At 39.8% G+C, this 6,168-nt stretch overlaps 1 non-coding gene across 1 annotated transcript; it reads left to right on the top strand.

The window, feature by feature from the left end:
* The first annotated feature begins 3,620 nt into the window (after positions 1-3,620).
* On the top strand, positions 3,621-3,830 carry LOC143517802 (small nucleolar RNA U3). Its single transcript, XR_013132062.1, has one exon. It is a non-coding gene; the product is annotated as a small nucleolar RNA U3 (small nucleolar RNA).
* The last annotated feature ends 2,338 nt before the right edge of the window (positions 3,831-6,168 follow it).

The raw sequence follows: 6,168 nt of genomic DNA on the forward strand, positions 1-6,168 counted from the left end.
CCACACTGCACTGACCAAATCATATCTTAATTTGGACTTCCCCATGCTGTTGCCACAATGTTGGAGGCACTTAATTGTTTCAAATGTCGGTGTACTTTAGCATTCACGTTCCACCAACCCAGATTTGTTCCTCAGACTGCTAGATGTTTGCTCCAAAGAACACTCTTTCACCTCTGTAGAGTCCAGACGTGATGCGCTTTGACCTTCTCCAGTTCTTCTTGGGCTTCAGAGCAGAAGCTTGACCACAGGAACTCATTTAATGAAGCTACAAATGTACAGATGTTTCACTGCTTTTGGCTCTCAGCAGTCATGCCCTGTATGGTCTACTGTATTGTGGTTAGGGTTGCTACCTGTCTCGGTTTTCCCGGGACTGTCCCGGTTTTCACGTCGCTGTCCTGGTTTTCCAGGGCTGTCCCGGTTTTCCTTCTTTTTAATATTTGGTCCCGGCAAAAAAAAAATTCATTTAATGGCCCGGTTTTCACTAGGTTAGTTCAAACGACTATTTAGACTGTTTCTGCACACTTTACATCCGTCTTTTTTTTCTCAATGTGTCCATTCTACACCCCCCTCGACAATTTACGTTCGCGTATGACAGAGTGTCCTTGTTTTTTTGTCAGACCTAGGTGGCAACTCTAATTGTGGTTAATATATACTAATTAATATTTATCTATTGTTGATCCTAAATACTTCAACCTCAAGTGTAAATTGTTGACGGGGGGGGGGGGGGGGGGTGTTGTGTGGTGAGTGTAAATTGTTAGCGGAGGTGAGGTGTAAATGGACACATTAAGTATTATATCGCGATCGATTGCCAAGTATAAACGCCTCCGCCGCTCGTGCAGGTTCGCGCGAGGTGTACGGAGTCGCGCGCTACGGTCACTCGCCAACGGTGGCACGCATGCTATAGGTTGCCGACCCCTGGTATACGTAGTCTGTGTCCATATATGTACTTCTTGTGGGTGTGGTTGTTTGTGTATTTGTTCACACATCTCGTCAGTCTAATCTCGTCAGTCTAATCTAACACGCAGGACTTGTAATGTGTTGCGTCCATTCGTTGTGCAGTCTGTTACCTTGATTTGGATAACACTGATGTAATTGGGTGTTGGGTGTTATTTCTATTGCTTTTAACTTAGAAGCGTGATTCAGGAGTACATCTCCCTATATACTATGATGTGCTAATAAGCTTTTTTTATAAACATGAATAAGGTGGAATGTAGAAATGTTGTTTCATGCAGTTCCTGAGGAATGTTCTGTCTGAGTGTTGCAGTTGAGGGAAAAGACACATTCTGAGTGGGCTACTTTTTGGTGGTTTAAAGTTGAGTCACCACCTTTAGAGGTGATTTAAGAGCGTTGGTCGTAGTGGAAGTGATTCCTGTTATTCCTGCTGTGTGTTGTTGGTTTTGTTTTCCGGCAGTGCAGCTTGTTTCCTGGAACAGAACATCCAGCTTCTCTGTCATCCATCCATACAGTAATTTTCATGTGAATAAGCACTTTATGTTCAAATCATGCACAACTCTGTTTTAAACTACTGTAATGTTTTTGGAAAGTCATGTGATCAAAGAAAGTTTCATATTCATGCTCACAAGACATTTGAAAATAAAAAACTATTCAAGATAAGGTTAATTTTTACAGGCAGTCAGGCACTGATTTTAAGTGAGAAGACTTGGCTTGACTTGGCATTCCAACTCATCCCAGGAGTGTTTAGTGGGGCTGAGGTCCGGGGTCTGAGATCCGGGGTCTGGGCTCTGGGCTCTGGGCTCTGTGCAGGTCAGTAGAGGTCTTTCCTCCTAAGCTCATCAAACCACATCCCTAAGAGTTTTACTCTCTGCCTGGTCTTGCTGCAACAGGAAAGGGCCTAAAATGGTGATGCAGTGTTGGTAAATTACATAATACCTGTCTTTATATGCTCTGTACTCATGTGAGGACAGAATTCTTGACACTCACAAGCCTCATGGAAAGCTAAGGGTTACCAAAATATTACTCTCCTAAATTAATATTTTGTGAAATTGGTGAGCAAGTGCCTTTTATCACAGTTGACTGATTGAAGCCATTCACCAAATCTGACATTTATATTCAGTGTAATTTATTTTAATATAGGTTCAAATGGAGCTATACTGCTTCTTATTCAGGTGGTTAATGCTATACACTGAAGTGTCATTTCTAAAGTTTACTCTAAATACAGTTTCTTAGGGTTAGGCTCAGGGTCCATATCTTGACTTAATGACAAGGTTGAGCTGTCTTGCCTTTTGCCTCTGTGTTTTTGAAGTATATACATCTCCCCATCCATGGTGATGAGATAGTGTACTTTGTTTAGAGCTTGAATTAGATGACATGTAATAGTTTTGTTTCATGCACTTAATTCTTGATGATTGTTCTTTATGGTTTGGTTGTGTATTTACAAACATATATGTATTAGAATTAGTTTAATGTTATGTTTGTGCAGAAGTCATTTTTTTGTACTGTTTCTTAATTCTTGGGTTTCAGCATGCCAGCTGTGTAGAGACTATTCTAGAATTCATGTACAGTGAGTTATGTGAATGCCTGGTTTGTTTCTTCAGTTGAAAGGACACTTAAGCTTTAAAACTATTGTAGTGTATCCGACAGTGCCTTAATACTCACAAGACTCATGGATTCAGGAAAAAAAAACTATTCAACAACAGGTCACTTTGAACACCCCCTTCATTAGTCAACTCCCCCCCCCCCACACACACACACACCTTTTTATTTATTCCAATAAACTGAAATATGTAGAACACTATAAATAGACCAATTATTTTAGCAATGGTATCAGAACGTGAAAATTAGTTGCTTGAGAAAACTGTCTAAAGACTTGTTCCAGTACAGTATCTTGTTTTGTGTTTCTACTGACCTCCTGTCAGTGATTTAATGCTACACTCCTCAATACTCTATGACTATATCCACATATCCATCTGTTTGGATAAGAGAGCATGGCAGAATCAGGTGAGTGTCTTTAGGTTACAGGTGAGATAGTAACTTTACTCAAGAGTTTTATAAGTATTCATACCATACTGCATTCCATATGTTGAGACTTTTACTTTGACACATCCATGGGGAGAATATGTGTGATTGTGTTTAGCGTTTGCCACTCTGTGCTACATCTTTTATTTGATTATTATTTTGTTAAAAGTAGTTGAGACCAATGCTTCTCCACTCTGTTTCTGAAAGATTGCTCCACTTACATAAACCACCTACAATCGACCACCTACAATTCCAGTGACTTAAAACTGCACTGACAAACAATTCATGACATGAAATAAAAAAAAAACAAGATATAGTAGTGGAAGTGGTTCTTTTTCAAAATGGAAAGAATTATTACATGCAAAGGGGATGAGGTTGGTTGCAGCATTAGTGACTTCCCCCTGTACATATATGTAAATGCATTCTTTGTTATGCATTGAACTGTTTAAGTGGCAGAATTTCATGACAAACTGAGTAGATACATTTTAGAGAGCTAGTTAAGTAATACTTTGGGTGAACCACCGTTGGAGAAATAAATGTAATACTGGTCAACTGCATCAATCTCCTGTCCATCAACTACATTCAGATGCATCCGGACAGTCCTTTGAAACATGGTTTCAAGGAGGAGCTGTCTTGCCTTTTTGAAGGAGAAATTAGGCATGGATCATTTCTTTACTTTTTAACTTGGAAGTATATGTCTCCCTATCTACAATTATGAGCTACTGTGCTTCCTTCTGAGCATGAATGGGATGAAGTGTAATGGGTCTATTTCATATATGGGTATATTTCACATTCTTGGTGAGTATTCGTACTGACTTCTGCAATACAGAAGAAGGAAGTATGTTCTGAGTGGGTTGTTTATTTTTTGTTTTATTTTGATTTATTCAGTCTGTGGTTGTTGTTTTCCTAGTTGTTTTTGCATAGTCAAATGTACTTTTAAAGTAGTTTAAAAATGTTCATAATTCTTTTTTGGCATTTAATTTTGGATTTCTGAATTTATATATATATATATATATATATATATATATATATATATATATATATATATATCAGGACATAAAAAAACGTCTGGTCCTCAGCAGGTCTTAAAATGTTAGATGAACACCCAACAGGTTCCACTGTGCCATTGTTTATTTAACAGAGAAGCCATGTGTGGAAAAACTACATGAAGCACCCCATGAAGCAATACCTTGTAGACCCATGTTTAACACCCATAACAATACCTTGTAGACCCATGTTTAACACCCATAACAATACCTTGTAGACCCATGTTTAACACCCATAACAATACCTTTTAGACCCATGTTTAACACCCATATCCTGAAGTGTTCTGTATGATTTCATCAGTCTCACATTGGTCTGTAGGAGTTTTGGCCCACTCTGTATGAAATTGCTCCAGTTTATTCGAGCTTGTTGGCATTTCTAAAGGTCCTACAGAAGCATTTCTGACTGGGTAAAGGTCTGGAATTTGAATGGGCCATTCTTTTATATATTGACCCAATTTCAGCCAAGCTTTAATTTTTTGGATAGAAGGCTTCACATTTGACTCTAGAATACTTTGGGATACAGAGGTTCATGGATTATTCAGTCTCTGCAAGGTCCCCAGGTCCTGTGGCAGCAAAACAAGCCGAAATCATCAACCCTCCACCACCGTCCTTGACAGCTGGTATGAGGGGCTTGTGCTGATATGCTGTGTCATGGCCAAACATTTCTACTTTGGTCTCTCGGTCCAACATACACTGTTCCAGGTGTCTTGTGGTTTGGTCAGATGCAACTTTGTAAACTTAAGCCATGCTGACACACCCATCCAGCCCATACCCTGCAGATAGGTCCTTCTCAACATTACTGAAGTAAACTGATATGCAGGTGCAATCTGATGTACTTTTTAAATAGTTTGGAGGTGCAACTGTCCTGCCTTTTGCTTAGTGACGATAGGTGGTACTTTCAACGCTAATTTCTGCCATGGGAGAAATAAATGTAATGCTGGTCCACAGCATCAAACTCCCACCCACTACATGCATATGTATACTGACATCAAACTCACCCACTACACTCAGACGCATATGTATCCTGACATACAAGTTTGATTTCAATATTTTATATTTTACATGTAAAAGTTGAATTCCTGATATCAAGAAAAAAGGAATAAAAACGAAGACAGCTTGCCATATGGGTGACCTACATGTTAGCATGTTTCAGCCAATGGTACAACAGGACATAGCTTGTCTTCATAGTTGTGTCATTTGTCTCATGAATGGAGATCTTAGAACTGACATGTAGCAAATCTCATCTGGGGGATGCTAGATTATAAGCGTCTAATCAATTAAGCAGCTTGTCAATACGTTGGATAGGTGTTTAACTTACACATACTGTTGACTTTCCAGCGGGGAAGACAGTGGAGCAGTGGATGGAGGAGATGAAGAGAGGTGGTGCGGGACAGCGTCAGCGAGACAAACACCCCACCTGCCCTGTTGTAAATAGTTGTACATAATTAAAAAAAATCTAAATATGTATCTATATCTTTATTATGTGTATATAGTTCTACGTGTAGTGAAGGAGCGCTGTTTGATAATCATCTTTAATTTGCAAAATAAAATGACCACATACAGTATGAGCCCGAAGTTTGCTTTGATTACTAAGCAACAAGTGTTGACCGCGTGGAGAAAGGGCTTTTGAGGTTGTAGTGAGTGTGCGCGAAAGGGCTTTTGAAAGCCAAACCAATACATGAGGCTTTGGTTGCTCCACTTGCTGTATGAGTCCATGGTTACACCCATGTCAAGCATAGCCCCGAGTTCTTCCTCAACTTTTAATTTGTAAATTTTGTAAATTGTCTGCAGGTAAATGGTATGGGTCAGCTGTGGACAATCACTCCTGTGGTGTCTTGGGGATGGGGGGGGGGGGGGGGGGGGAAATCTCTCAATGTGATGTCCTAGGAGGACTGTGTGTGTCCTAGGAGTTCTGTGTGATTGGCTGGGGTGAAAACGCATATGCAAATTTTGCTTACCATGGGTTAACCTCTGCTTCCTGGGGTGGTATGAACACAGGGAACAGGAGATTGAGGTTTTTAGGATCGTATGGTCTCAAGTCGTCTTTCTCAGGTACCTCTGTGGCCAGTGCAACAAGGATCTCCTTACTCCATGGTTCAAAGAAATTTATTTGGAGTACATTTGAAGTGTATTACCATTAGATCTA

Source organism: Brachyhypopomus gauderio, chromosome 6 (assembly GCF_052324685.1).
Source record: "Brachyhypopomus gauderio isolate BG-103 chromosome 6, BGAUD_0.2, whole genome shotgun sequence".
Lineage (NCBI taxonomy): Eukaryota > Metazoa > Chordata > Actinopteri > Gymnotiformes > Hypopomidae > Brachyhypopomus > Brachyhypopomus gauderio.